General features: G+C 49.7%; 1 protein-coding gene across 1 annotated transcript in view; it reads left to right on the forward strand.

Moving 5' to 3' along the window:
- LOC128110977 (cytochrome c oxidase assembly factor 8) overlaps positions 1 to 1,659 on the forward strand; it is a 35,118-nt gene extending 33,459 nt beyond the window's left edge. The window contains exon 6 of the transcript XR_008218436.1: positions 1,333 to 1,659. The gene's annotated coding sequence lies outside the window, so the exon portion shown is untranslated. The remainder of the gene's footprint in view (positions 1 to 1,332) is intronic.
- Positions 1,660 to 15,701: the final 14,042 nt, after the last annotated feature.

Consider the following 15,701-nt stretch of genomic DNA (forward strand, 5'->3'; position numbering starts at 1 on the left):
TCTGAGATACTGAAGCTTCCAACCCCGAGAAGAACAGCCAGGCACAGTCCCCATCTGCCGTCCTTGATGGTTCCCGTAAACTTGCAACAGAGATCTTGGACTTCCTGTTATTGGGGAAGTCATGTGGGAAGTGGGATGACCAAGTTTTGTGTTTGCCGATATATTTTGCTACAGTTCGCTTCTTAAAACAGGAATATAAAACACCCCCACCTTCTGACGGTTTCTAAGTCACACTGTACCATGCTCTGCCTCTGAAGCAGCCCCCGAAGCTGTGGCTGCAAAGGAACATGTCTCATGAAGCGGATTAGTTTTCCAAGGAGCGGTGGGAACCAGCGATGTCTGGGGCTCGCGTGTCGCCGGCCTTTCCCTCTGTTGGTTTCCCATCAATGCCTGCTAAATGTTTTAATTTTTAAAAAATATGTTTAATGCTTTGGGAATGTCATACACTGTGTTGACTGTATCCACGCCCACCCCAGCTCTCCCTCCTCCCTCCTCCTTTTTCCTTCCCAAGTTTGTTTTGTCCGCGGCTCTTGGGAGTGGGACCTGCCCTGGAGTGTTGTCTGCCCAGCAGGGAGTCACATCCCTAGAGAAAGCTGCCTTTCCCTCTCCCAGCAGCCATCAAATGCGGAGAGCTCCTCAGCTGGGGTGGGACCTCTCTCCCACCTCCCTCCTCCATGCTGAGGTTTTGTCAGGAGATTTGAGCTCGCACAGGTCTTGTGCAAGCTGTGGTCAACCACTGCAGGTTCCTGTGTGTCCAGAAAATGTCATTTACGTAAAGCCGCCCACCACCTCTGAGCCTTGTTTCTTTGTTTGTTTATTTAGACAGGGTCTCTCTCTGTAGCCCTGGCTATCCTGGATCTCATTATGTAGACCAGTCTTGTGGTGACTTTTTTGTTGTTGTTGTTTGTTTTTTTGAGACAGGGTTTCTCTGTGTAGCTGTGGAACCTGTCCTGGAACTCGCTTTGTAGACCAGACTGGCGTTGAACTCACAGAGATCCATTAAAGACGTGCGCCACCACTGCCTGGCATTTGTGGTGATATTTTGTTTGTGCTCTAACGAATAAAGCTTTCCTAAAGATCAGAGAATGGAGCTAGCCAGTAGTTAACTGTAGAGGTCTAGAGGTCTGTACAGACAGGAGACAGAAAGTGATGTGGCTGGGCAGAGAGAGGAATATAAAGTAGATGGACACAGGAGCTCGGCTCCTTTTCCGATCTGAAGAGTTGTGGAGGTAAGGGGTGACTGGCTGCTCCTTTATTTCTTTGATCTTTCAGCATTTACCCTGATATCTGACTCCAGGTTTTTATTATTAAGACCAATTAGAATCTCTTCAGTCTTTTCACAGTGGCATCCATGTTTTGTTATGATCAGCATGTGACCTTCATCCTGAACAACTGTTCCTGGCTTCCCAACTGTATACTTCTACCTGTGACTGCGTCCTGCTCCCCCCATCCAAGCACCCCGAATTTGAGGGGTACAGGATGGCTAGAGATCTGCACTCTTGGACTCACCCAGCAGTACCCAATACTCACTCTTTAGGACACATGGGCTACATACTTTGTCACTTTATTGTTGCTCCTTTTATGGACTCATAGACCAGAGGATTTGGGATTAAAAAGATAATGGTACATAATAAAGAACCCACCAGAACCACTGCAGAATCTACTGATGTGGTTTTGTGTTTACATCCCCCATTAATTGTAGGTGTGTGTGTTTGTCCACATGCAAGTACATGTGAGGGCTCAAGGTCAGCCTGGGGTGGTGTTCTTGGGAGCTAGGAACCTGTTTTCTGAGACACGGTCTCTACTGGACACTCACCAGTAGGCTGACTGGCTGGCTGACCATCAAGCTCCAGGGATCTGCCCATCTCTGGATCTGCAGCACTGGGTATAATAGGAGCGTGCACCACCACACCCAGCCACTCATACAAGTGCTGGGATTGGACTCACAGCCTCGGCTTTTATGACAAACACCTTTCTAACTGAACTGTCTAGCTCCCAAAATAATAGTAGATTTCAGTATATTTCTTTCAATCTTTTTTTTTTTTTTTTTTTGGAGGCAGGGTCTTATGTAGCACAGGCTTACCTCAGATTTTCAGTCCTCCTGGCCTCAACCTCCCGAGTGCCAGGATTACGGGTGTGTGTCACCTGGAAGTTAACCGTATTACTTGTGCTTCTGTTTAGTTTAGTTTAATGTTGCTATTTTGGATTGATTTTATGTGTATGTATGTGTGCCTGTTCGAGTTTGTGTGGCCATGTAGGTACTGGCAGCTGAACTCTGGTCCTCTATAAGAGCAGTAAGCACTCTTAACCTCTGAGGCATCTCTCCAGCCCTATACTTTTTGGTTCTTTTGAGATAGGGTCTCACTCTAGCCCAGTCTAACCTGGAGTTCACTAGGTAGCAAGTCTGGTCTCGAACTTATGATTCTCTTGCCTCAACCTCCCATGTACTGGGATTACAGGCATAAGATACTATACCCAGGTCACTTAACTATATTCTTTTTTTTTTTTTTTTTTTTTTTTTTGGTTTTTCAAGACAGGGTTTCTCTGTGTAGTTTTGGTGCCTGTCCTGGATCTCGCTCTGTAGACCAGGCTGGCCTCAAACTCACTGAGATTTGCCTGGCTCTGCCTCCCGAGTGCTGGGATTAAAGGCGTGCACAACTGCTGCCCGGCTTAACTATATTCTTACCTTTCAGCTCAGAAGCAGCTGTACTCAAATTATATAGTAGTTATATCTAAGTACTAGTTAATAAAAATACTGTCTCGGGGCTGGCAAGATGGCTCAGCAGTTAAGAGCACTGACTGCTTTTCCAGAGGACCCAGGTTCTATTCCCAGTACCCAGATGGCAGCTTACAACTGTCTCTAACTTCAGTTCCAGGAAACCCTCACAGACATACATGCAGGCAAAATGCCAATGCACATAAAATAAATATAAAAAATAAAAATACTTTCTCAAAGAAATTAATGGCCACATTTTACTTTTTAAAAAATGTGGAAAATGATTATTTTAAGTGTATATGTGTTTGCTTGCATGTATGTCTGTGCACCACATTTTTATTAAAATGTGTGAGTGTTTTGCCTGCGTGTATGTATGTGCACCATAAATGTGCAGTGCCTGCAGAGGCCAGAGGAAGGTATTGGATCTCCTGGAAATGGAGTTACAGACAGCCATGAGCTGCCATGTGGATATGTGACAATTTGTGTCCTCTGGAAGAGTAACCAGTGCTCTTAACCATTTCTCCAAACCCCAGTATTGCCACTTTTTTGGGGGGAGTGGGAACAGGGTCTCTCCATGTAGTTCTGGCTAGCCTGGAGCTAATGTAGACCAGGCTGGTCTCCTGCCTCTGCCTCCTAAATTCTGGGATTAAAGGTGTGGCCTACCCAGCCCCCTGTATTATCAATTTTTAAATGTCATCCACTATACTTACACACCAGCCTCTAGGTGGGGCCAGGGAGTCCTCACCTCTTCTCAGGGAACCTCTTAGTTGGTATCAGTTGCTCAGGGAAGAATGCAGAGGCCAAGGGGATAGGTTAAGACCATGGTAAGCCTCTGTCTACCTAGGTACCCTCAATTTGTGCCCTGTGTCAGGTAGAGGGACTAAAGCGTACAGAGATGGCCACATGACCAGGTGCAGTCCAGAGCCCTCGAAAGCAAGGACAGAAGAGGTCCTATGGTCTGCCCTTGCTTCCCTGGCGGTTTTAAAGCCAATGGTGTGAGCCTGGTGCCTCAGGGACCATCCTGCTGGAGTGTGAAGTGGAGCTGAGAGATGAAAAGATTTCAGACAGCAGTACTGGGTGGAGGGGACAGCCCAGTGGCAAAGCAGTTTCCTAGCATGTGTGAAGCCCTGGAATCAGTCTGTCACCACAAAAAAAAGATGAAGCGGGACCAAGAAGCAAGGGCAGAGTGTCAGCAGGCTGAGCACAGGACGCTCAGGCAGGGAAACGGTTGTAATGATGCTGAGGTGAGGGCTCGTCTTTAGATTGTGCAGACACAAGGCGTGTGCAGCACCGGTGGCCCTCGTGTGCCCCATGGCCAGCGGGTGCTTCCGCTGCACTGCTGTGCCCGCCGAGGTGGCGCTGTGTGGGTGGACCAGGAGCACACACACGGGAGTTCTCTCCCTCTGCCTTCACCTCCTCCCGTCTCTCCTGGAAGCTAGAGAACCCCACCTTCCCCCTGCCTCTTTACTGTCCCTCCCAGTCCTACTCAAATTCCACAGATTCCTCAGGCACCACCTTTCACTCTTTTTTAACAAATAAATTATTGAGATAGGGTTTCACTCTGTAGACCAGGCTGGCCTCGAACTCAGAGATCCTCCTGCCTCTGCCTTCTGTGCACTGGGATTTAAGACTTGTGCCACCATGCCCGTCCCTCTTAGTTTTTTGTTTGTTCTTGTTTGTTTGTTTGTCTGTTTGTTTTTTTAGACAGTCTCATATTATACTCAGACTGGCCTGGAACTCTGTATATAACCTTAGACTGGCCCCAAACACCCCATCCTCATGCCTCAGCTTCTCAAGTGCTGTATAACAGATGAGCACCATGATTTCTGGAGGATGCAGTTGAAACTTTATTTATTCTTATTTTTTATACATTGGTGTTTTGCCTACATATATGTCTGGGGAGGGCATCAGATCTTGGAGTTACAGACAGTTGTTCGTTGCCATGTGGGTGCTGAGAATTGAACCCGGGTCCTCTGGAAGAGCAGTTGATGCTCCCAACCACTGAGCCATCTCTCCAGCCCTGCAGTTGAAACTTTTATCAGCTCACAGTCAAGAGGCCCAGCCTGTACCCCTTTCTCTGGCTTCCAGCCTCATCTATAACCAGCATCATGTCTGTGTAGACATCCCGAGGGATGTCACCAGCCTCATCCCGCCCCTTTATTTCTATGTTATCCCCTAACCCTGTGTATGCCTACCCCATCACCCCAGGTGTTCCTACCCCAGCTCTCCCTCGGCTGGCAAAGCCTCTGACAGAATCATACCACTCTCCTATAGGGCTGGTCTTCCCTTCAGCCTCCCACACTTTGCTCGCCGCCAAAATCATCACAAACTTGGACATCCACAGCTGTATCTGCAGCCTGGCACCCAGAGGATGTAGTGATGTATTGTAGTGTCCCCCAATATACTGTATCCTCCAATAAAATTTATCTGAGGATCAGAGGAAAAAACCAGCCACCCAAAGTAAACATTGAAGTCAGGCAATGGTAACACATGCCTTTAATCCTATCACTTGGGAGGCAGGGATCTGTCTGGATCTCTGAATTCAAGGCCACACTGGGAACAGAGCCAGGCATGGTAACACATGCCTTTAACCCCAGCACTAACCATAGAGGTCTGGAGGTCTGTACAGACAGACAGGAAGTGACAGAGCTGGGCAGGAAGAGGAAGTGATGCACCTGGGCTGAGAGAGCCAATGAGAGAACAGAACAGAAAGGCATATAGGCATGGGTATAGAGGAAGTAGCTCTTTTTAGAGACTGAGGTGCTGGTGAGGTGAGGTTAGCTTGTGGCTTTTCCTAATTCCCTGAGCTCTCAGGTTTTCACCCCTATATCTGGCTCCGTGTTTTTTTATTTAATAAGACCGTTTAGCAATTCGTCTACAAAATGACCTTTTTTTTATTTTTTGAGACAGGGTTTTTTTGTGTAACAGTCCTAGCTGTCCTGGAACTTGTTTTGTAGTCTAGGCTGGCCTCAAACTCACAGAGATTCACCTGCCTCTGCCTCCTGAGTGCTAGGATCAAAGGTGTGTGCCACCACTGCCCGGCCAGATGAACTTTTAAAAAATATTTTATGTGTATGAATGCTTTGCTTGCATGTATGTCTGCATACCATGTGCATGCCTCGTGCCTGTGAAAGCCAGAAGAGGGAGGGCATCAGATCCCTTGGAACCGACGTTACTGACAATTGCGAGCTGCCATGTGGGTGACGGGAATCAAACCCAGGTCCAAGCAGCCAGCCCTCTTTATTTAGAGTCGCCTCTCCAGCCCCCGATGATCTTGTCAGCTGCTGTCTCCATCTCCGCAGCCGGTGCTCTAGCTACTGCGGGACCTTGACCGCAGGACCTTGACTGGCAGCTGTGCAGGACACTGGGAGTGCCGCAGGGGACGTCCAGTAGCTGCCCACCAGTCTGGGCTCAAAACCAGTCTGGCCACAGTCTAACACAGGCCAGGACCTCTTCAAGGGATGTCCTCTTAAGCCCTTTCAGGCTGTCCTGAAGGAAGCCCCTTCCTCCAGCACCTCTCCACAAAGCTTGATGCTTCATCTCTTTTGCCTCCAAGTTGATGGGGAGCACCTCAGATCTTAGGAGGCTGAGAGGGAATGAAGACAGCGAAGTCAAGCAGAAGCTCACAGGCCAGGTAAGCCTAGCGTGCAGAGCAAGGCAGCCAGATAGAGCCTGCCTCATGGTGTTCGGAGAGCGCTGACTTCCAAAGTTGTCCTTTCGCCTCCACACCTGTGCTGAGGCAGGCAGGCTCGTGTGCACCGCCCCCCTCACACACAATAATGATTCTTGCTACAAGATGTTAAGGGCTGTGGAGAAAACAAAATGACCCTATATGGTAGTATTTTATTTGTACTGAAATGTGATTTTAATTGTATGTTAATAAATAAAGTTGCCCGGGGGTCAGAGCTATTAGAGCTATAGCAAAAGCTGGGCGGCGGCAGCGGCGGCGGCGCCTTTAATCCCAGAAATTGGTAGACAGAGCTAGGTAGATCTCTGTGTGTTCAAGGATACAGCCAACATTGGAGACACGCCTTTAATCTCAATACCAACCATAGAAGACCTGGAAGTCTCTACAGACAGGCAGTGACGAGGCAGTCATGTGTTTGGGTTTACAACCAATGAGAAGGCAGAACACAAAGACTATATAAAGACAAACACACAGGAAGTAGGTCCTTTTCGGAGAGCTCTCTCTTCTTGGCTGAAGAGGATCGCTGAAGCAGGAAGGGTAAGGCTCTTAGCTCTGACCTCTTGACTTTCTTCTGTGAATCGGTTCTGTGTTTCTTATTTAATAAGACGGTTGGTTACATCTACAACCCTAAGCACTTGTCCAACTTTCTGTTTTGAAACTAAGGTCTTATGTAGCCCAGGCTGGACTTGACTCAGCCTATAACCCACGGATGACCTTGGATTCTGGTTTGTTTGAGACAAGGTAACACTATGTAGCTCTGACTGTCCTAGAACTCACTATGTAGACTAGGCTGGCCTCAAACTCCCAGAGATCTGTCTGTCTCTGCCTCCCAGTGCTGGGATCAAAGGTGTCAGATGACAAACTCTTGATTGTCCTGCCTTCACCAGCTAGTTCACTAAAGATACTGTTCAGAGGCACAGTGCATGCATGCTGTGGACCATCACGTGACTCCAGCATCATGTGCCACCATTTCTAGATCTTGTTCACTTTCTCCAAATGAAGCTGTCTTTCCTGAATTCCACTTCCTTGCCTGTCAATCAGCCTTGGCAGCCCCATTCTGCCTCTGCCTTTGTCCTATGAATTTCTGATGGTTTCAGAGACCTCACTGACATGGAGCCCTACACTGTCCAGTTTCTGAGACTGTCTGACCTCACAGTCCAGTGTCCTCAAGGCCTCTCCATGATGTAGTGAGGAGATGGATGCTTACAGCTGACCACCATAGCCCGAAAGCAGTGATACTCAGTGTGTGTGAGGGCTCCCTACGAGGTACTGAGAAGAGCTTGGCACTCACAGAACCATTGCCAAAAGAGACAGACCCTGGCCCCCAGCGACCCTTGTCCTTGCCCCTAGGACCTGCGTCTGCTCGAGAAGTTGCTACTGACCGGTCATTTGCCAAGAATGTTATTTCTTTACTTTTATGTTGTCAAAAATGAATCGATCGTCTAGAGACATTCTGGCTGCTTCCAACTGCTTGCCATTGATTGCTGTAATTGGCTCCACTTGGTCCTGAGTCAGTCCTCTGTGGAAAAGTACAAGGTCTGCAGCTGGAGGATCGTGAAATGGACAAACAACACACGGAGGTGGCCAGAAGAGGCTTTTCCTGGGCCCGGCTGACAGCCCCGCTGCCCCAAGAACAGGCTGGTGTCCAGGGAGAAGCTGCCCACTGAAACAGTCTCCAGCCTGCTGTGGGGTAAAAGAGGAACCCAAAGCAAGCCTAAATGTTGCCAGAGGCCCTGGAAAAGGGCCTCACTTTGCTCTTGTCCTGCTCATCCCCCACATCTGCGCCAAGGAGCTTATGCAGCTAAGGGGCTGGTCTAGGGAGGACCTTCACTGGGGGTACAGTCTTAGGTGAAGGAACCTTTGCTTTTGTTTTTAAGAAAAATTGTGTCCCACATGTCTATTGCATGAATCCTAATTGGTCTAATAATAAAAACCCGCAGCCAGATATCAGGGTGAAAGCTAAAAGGTCAGAGGTAACAAGTCATAGCCACTTCTCACCTCGCCAACTCCTTAGCGGGAAAGAGAAGATCCTGTCTCCACAATCCTCAGACTGAATGCCTCTGAGTCCTCAGCCAAAAGGGCTCTCTAGTTCCTGTCTCCTCATGCCTTATATTCCTTTCTCTGCTCATCCATTTCACTTCCTATCTCAACCTTCCTAGTGCTGGGATTGATGGCCTGTGTGCTTCCCAAATACCGGGGTTAAAGGTGTGTACCACCACTGCCTGGCTCTGTTTCTCTCCTAGACTGGATCAATCTTATGTAGCCCACGGTGGCCTTGAACTTGCAGAGATCCAGACGGATCTCTGCCTCCCGAGTGCTAATATTAAAGGTATGTGCCACCGCTGCCTGACCTTTATGTTTAACTCTGTGCCTGGCTCTGGCCTCTGATCGTCAGGTGAGCTTTCTTTCTTAGATTACAAATATCACCACACATATCCTTTGAGCTTCCAAGCCTGTCCCCACGGTCAAGCCCTCCTAGCAGCCTGAGTCTAGCATGCTGTGTCCACTCTGACAGAACTGGGTGCCGCCTGCACATAGCCAGCTCCCACACTGTGGCTAGCCTTGTTTCTGTCCAGTCAGTGGGGCATCTTGGAAACACATCTGGCTGTGGTCATCAGAATCTGACCATCTTGTCATGAAGGAACAATCTTTTCCAGGGCAGAACCAGGACCATCTTGGTCCCCAACCTGTTCCTCTATTGCTGCCTGCTGCCTTCAACAAACGCACATGTCTGGTTGTAGGTGTGACAGCACTTGGACCCTTTGGCGAGGTAGTGATAGAGAGCAGGTGTGAGAACCTGTCGGGGTCAGCAGAATTTCATGTGGATCATGGCAGCTCCTAGTCGAGCTGGGAGGAGTCCTGGGTGTCCTTCAGAGCCTTAAGGCAGGAATTGGGTCTCAGGACTCAGCCTAGGCTATGCCCTGGGGCACTTTGGAATTAGAGCCCTGCTGTTACAAATGTGGCTGCTTGTGGCCATGGCTGCTGTCTGGTGCAAGCCAAGGGGACAGGCAGGCTGAGTCACTGCTACAGGTGCTGGGGAGCAGAGCAGGCAGGAGATGATGGCGACGGGGAATGGGGGAGGGGAGCAGTGTATGCAACAGAGATGTAAATTATACAGATTGCTACAAGATGTTAAGGGCTGTGGAAAACAGCGACTTGGCTAGGGAGTGGGGGACCAGCAGATGGCAAGAGCAGGGTGCTCCAGAGGACACTGTGACTAGTAGGTACAGCTGCTGTATCCTGCAGCTGCCCGGGGCAGGGTGGCCATTGACTTATGGGTGGTGAGATGTGGGAGGAGAGAGGCCCTTGTGGACAGGCAGGTGGTTAAGCTGTCATCCCAAGGGCTTTGGGAATCACTGGTGGTCTGGGCATCTGAGAGTCATGACCTGGCTTCCAGAAAGCAAGGGCAAAGTGCTAAGCCCCAGAGAGACTCTGCCCTCTGAGTCCTGTGTAACGGTGCCCTGCCCAGAATATATTATTAAACAACTGTGAAAAGGATTGAGGGCTGGTGAGCGCCTTGGTGGGTGAATGTCTTGGTCACCTAGCCTGGCGACTTACCTTCTATCCCCCGAACCCGAGATGTGGAAGGAAAAACTCCTCCAAGTTGCCCTCTGACCTCCACATGCATGACATAGAGTGAGCGTGGCCACACACCCCCAAATGAATAAGGAAATAAAATTAAAGACAGATGTGGCACACACCTATAATCCCAGCACTCAGGAGGCAGAGGCAGGTAGATCAGTGAGTTCGAGGCCAGCCTGGTCTACAGAGGGAGTTCTAGGGCTACATAGTGGGACCCTGTTTCAAACATCAGCAAAAGCTTAGGAAGGGAATATGAGAAGAGGGTGAGCCTTGCTTCAGAGGACCCCACTCCCCAGCCCTTGGTGATGAGCCTTTCCCCAGAACCTGAGGGAGAGGCTCCTGCTGTCCTCGGCTGTGGGGATTGTGGTGTTTGGCTCTCCAGCCCCAGGACACATACTTCCATAATTAGCACAGAGTCAGCCGAGATGAGGACAGATGGTGCTGGACCAGAGAAAGGAGGAGCTTCCTGGGGGGGGTGGGAACAGAGCCTGCACGCTCAGCAACTTTGGGACAAGATGGACTAGATGGCCAGAAGAAGTTGCTCAACGCCACTTGGACCCAAACTCTGGAAGCTTCGGGCTTACATCCCTGGGGTGACTTGGCAATCACAGGGGTCCAATGATCAGATCTGAGTTGAGGGCTTACCGTCACCAGTGTCCTTGAAGCCTCAGTTTCTCCACTTGTAAAATGGGGTGATGTTCTCTGCTTTGGCTGACACTCATGGACCAGCACAGGCGCTATGCTGTGGTTGCTGAGGGCTGGAGCGCTGGGTCTTCCCTGGTGGGAAGGAAAACCCAAGATACACCCTGGGCCAGGCCACAGTTGTTCCCCATCCCCCTTCCAAAAACTAGTGTCCACTCTTTTCAGTGGGCTCCACCTTAGCCTGTGTAGAACCAACCCCAAGATTACTATTACTCAATGTGTGCTACGTCCTCCTGGCAGATGTCAGGTTCTGTCCTGCAGGGCCAGACAGTTAAGCCATCCAGCTGGTCCATGGAGTTTGACTTTATCTCCGAGTAGGTGGGCTGTCTCCTCCATCTGCACAGGTCTGAGCCTGCCCTGTGCCTGGGTGGCAGTGGCTGGAGGTGTGTGTCTGTTGGGGTCCTCCATCCTACCTGTAGCCACCTGCACCTGATGCCTTTCTCCATTTGTTTTTTGAGACAGGGTCTGATGTAGCCCAGGCTGGCTTTGCTGTGTAGCTGAAGATAACCTTGAACTCCTGATTTCCTGGTATTACAAGTGTGTGCCACCACATCCTGTCCAATACCTTTTTTTTGGGAGAGTTTCCAGACCCCTGTAGTTCTGGCTGGCTCCTTGGTATGAACCCATCCAGAGGAGGTTTATGGTCCTCTTCTCCAAGTACCTAGTATATGGGGTACCTAGTATATGAGTGTACCTAGTATATGAGTGTACCTAGTATATGGGGACCTGGAAACCTGTCCTCAGCTCTCTGCAGCTGCACGTGAGGAGCCGGGGAGCTGCTGCAGGAGACAGGAGGCCAGTCATGGAGTGGAGATGTAGGCACAAGGGAGGCTCACACTGGAGACTCCTGCAGGCCCGTGGGTGTTCTGGTCATCGTGGGAGTGGATGCACAGCGGGCAGGGATGCTGAACCACCAGAGAGACCCCCACCCAGCTCTATTGTTGAATTTTGCTGCTGCTGCTGCTGTTTTTCCTCCTTTCTTCCTTGCAGTAAAAACACGTGTGGCATTGCAGTTTCAGCCTCATTGTGTATCTGTGTTCACACATGCGTGGTGTTGGGAGCAGAACTGAGTGTGTATACCCCCAAATTCCAAATGATATTTTCAACTTGTGCCACTATACACTTAGTTCTTGGAGCTTGGATTAGGGTGTTCTGGTGTTCTGTCACACAAGAGGGTGGCTAAGGAGGCAGGAGGCTCTAGGTTCAACCTGTGAAACAACAAACCCAAAGAGGAGTCCAGAGTCTCTGTTTTCCCAAAGCATAGAAAAGAGAACTATTTGAGGGGGTGGAAATGCTAATTAGGGGCTGGGGATGACACTCAGGGCTGGGGAGCTGTCCAGCATGCACAAGGCCTGGGTTCAGTCCCAGCAACACACACCCTAAGCTGTGTGGTCCCATGCATATGGGACACTAAGAGTGGTCAGGTCACAGGGACAACAGCAGAATGAGTTGCCGGGGACACCCTTGACTGACAGAGTGCTGGAGCGCCCTTGACAGACAGAGTGCTGGGACACCCTTGACAGACAGAGTGCTGGGGCGCCCTTGACAGAGTGCTGGGGCGCCCTTGACAGAGTGCTGGGGCGCCCTTGACAGAGTTCTGGGGCGCCCTTGACAGAGTGCTGGGACACCCTTGACAGACAGAGTGCTGGGACACCCTTGACAGACAGAGTGCTGGGACACCCTTGACAGACAGAGTGCTGGGACACCCTTGACAGACAGAGTGCTGGGACACCCTTGACAGAGTGCTGGGACACCCTTGACAGACAGAGTGCTGGGATACCCTTGACAGACAGAGTGCTGGGACACCCTTGACAGACAGAGTGCTGGGACACCCTTGACAGACAGAGTGCTGGGACACCCTTGACAGACAGAGTGCTGGGACACCCTTGACAGAGTGCTGGGACACCCTTGACAGACAGAGTGCTGGGGCACCCTTGACAGACAGAGTGCTGGGACACCCTTGACAGACAGAGTGCTGGGACACCCTTGACAGAGTGCTGGGACACCCTTGACAGACAGAGTGCTGGGATACCCTTGACAGACAGAGTGCTGGGACACCCTTGACAGACAGAGTGCTGGGACACCCTTGACAGACAGAGTGCTGGGACACCCTTGACAGACAGAGTGCTGGGACACCCTTGACAGACAGAGTGCTGGGGCACCCTTGACAGACAGAGTGCTGGGGCACCCTTGACAGACAGAGTGCTGGGGCACCCTTGACAGAGTGCTGGGAGTGCCGTGTAGAACCCAGCCACTCCTCAGGCCCAGTGCTCTGCAGCGGGTTCTCCCTGCTGCAGATAGGAACCTGCACCGTACTGGACACCCTACCGAGAAATCCTGACGGTCTCTAGCAGACTCCCAGGTCTCAGGGTCTCTCACCTGGAGAAGTGAATCTATATCAAAAGGAGAACTGGTGACCACATATCCTCTTCTTCCCCTTCTCCCTGACTCCTGCCTGGACACCAGCCTGGCTGCAGGCTTGTGTTGTGACACCTCCATCATCCTCAAGAAGGTAGAAGAGACCCCCCTCTACTGTGGGCCTGATTTTCTCTCCTCAGAGCCTCTGTGATGTAGTGGGTAGCCATTCCAACCTTGATCTGGTTCCAACCCCCTTGAGGCTTCGGTAACTATCACGCCTACAAGGCAGGGCCAAGAGAGGACCCTGAAGACCCGAGATCCGGATGCACTGGCTCTCTTTGGTTCCTGGACCCTGGACGCTGGGGGTAGACCGAGCAGAATTCTCCAGAGAATACCGCCGGACTGCGCCACACCTTTCCCAGACCCTGTGACCTACCTATCCCTTCATTTGTAAGTTACGCCACTAAATAAACCTCCCTTTTAACTACGTGAAGTGGCCTTAGTAATTTCACCAATAATGTGATGCTGCTGTTTGTCTTTCTATCCATAGCATTAAATAAATCTTGTAGTCTCCAGGAACGGTCTCTGTCTTCACATCCTCTGTTGCTGAGACCTTAACATTCCAATTTTCTTTTTCAGTGCTGGTCATGGGACCCAGGGCTTTGGACACACTGGCAAGTGTTCTGTCACTGAGCCACACCCTCAGCCTTCACAGTCAGTCTTACAAGATGAGAAGGATCATGGAGACAGATGATGTTGGTGGTTATAAATTGTTAATGTGTTGAATAATGCTAAATGTTCACAACGATTTAGATGGTAAACTGCACACTGGGTGTGGCCTACTGCAATAAAAATGGGGGGAAGGATATGCAAGTATCAGACTGGAGGAAGACAACCCCAAACATGTTTCTGACCAAGGTCTAGCATCCAGTCCACAGAAAAGAGTCTTAGAACTCCGTAATGAGACAGCTGAAGCCAGGCGTTTTGGTGAGGCTTGCAATTCTAGTGCTCAGGAGGTTGAGGCAGGAAGATCATGAACCCTCAAAACAAAAGCACAAAGACCCCCCCTAATAAAACAATAAAAAGATGTATGTTTTACAAGATAGATATGTGGGCTGGGGGTGTGGCTTAGGTCCTAGAATGCCTGCCTAGTATGCATGAAAGCCCTGAGTTCCATTTCCACCACCTATAAAGTGGGCATGGAGTCAAGAAGAAGTTCAAGGTCACTCTTGGATACTTAATGACTTGGAGGCCAAACCTTGGCTACATGAGACCCTGTGTTTCATAAACAAACCTAAAGGTAGCTATGTGAATGTGCAGCAAGCATGTGGTATTTTCAGCATGACAGTCCTGGAGAAAACGCAACTTTAAACTGCAAAGAGGGCCCTGGGTCTGGCTCAGAGTCTTTACCCACATGCATGAGGCCCTGGGTTCAAATCGTAACAACACAGAAACAAAACTCTCTGAGACACCACATTTACTCAAATGACTCACAAAAGCCCAACAGAGGCCACCAGATGTCTGAGAAGCTTTAATCATGTCAAAGCAGGAGCAGGCCAAGTCTCTACAGGCAGATGGTGACTCCATGGAGGAGGAATGTGGGCGAATGTCACTGTGAAAGGGATGACAGTGCCACTACCTCACTATCCCATTGATATAGTTTCAGCAAAGGCAGAACGAACAGATAAAATGCACAGAAACCGACCACAGGGCCTGTGGAGCATATCAGGATGCAAGGAAATGCCATTTCTTGGTAGGGCTTTCAGTTACACAGCTGAGGTTTCCTCAAAGCTCTTCAGGTCTCTGGCTATGTGGCAAGACCTGCAGGATACACAGCATAGTAATGATGGGTCTGATGACACAAACCTGTGATCCCAACCGCTAGGGGGCTGAGGCAGGAGGATTGCCATGAGTTTGAGACCAGCTTGGGCTACAGAATGAAATGTCTTAACACACAAATAAACAAAACCCCAGAAAAGCCAGGTGTGGTGGTACATGCCTTAAATTCCAGCTTGTGGAGGCAGAGGCAGTTGGATGTCTCTGAGTTTTAACCCTGTCTAGGGTGTAGGAATGGGTTTAATTTCTCTACCAACTAAAGACTTAAACAGCAGGAAAGAAGTGTGTTGCTAGAAATTTTGGAGAGTCCCAACGGAGTTGATATACCTGGGAATTTGGGGGCCCCTCTTGGGGTTTTCAGTCTCATTAATAAAAGAATTTGCTAGGCATGGTGGTATATGCCTTTAATCCCAGGACTCAGGCAGAGACAGGAAGATCTCCATGAGTCTGAGGTTGATCTGGTCTACCTCACAAATAACAGAAGCCAGAGCTATGTTTGAGACAAAGCCAGACTTTGTCTCAAAACAAAACAAACAAAAAACTAAAAATAAGTTAAGAATGAACACAAGGTGTTGTGGAATAATCTTTTTGTACACTATGAAGATGTGTTGTTTTCATTGGTTTAATAAAGAACTAAATGGTCTATAGCTAGGCAGGATGAGGGATAGGCAGGAGAGCCAGACAGAGAGAACTCTGGGAAGAAGAAGGGTGGGGTTGCCAGCCAGATGGAGAGGGAGCAAGACACGTAAGAGTATAGGTAAATGCCACAGTCATGTGGCAACGTGTAGAGCATTGTAGAATGTTGTAAGAGCTAGTTAG

This window comes from Peromyscus californicus, unplaced genomic scaffold (assembly GCF_007827085.1).
Source record: "Peromyscus californicus insignis strain IS unplaced genomic scaffold, ASM782708v3 Scaffold_15__1_contigs__length_86483966, whole genome shotgun sequence".
NCBI lineage: Eukaryota > Metazoa > Chordata > Mammalia > Rodentia > Cricetidae > Peromyscus > Peromyscus californicus.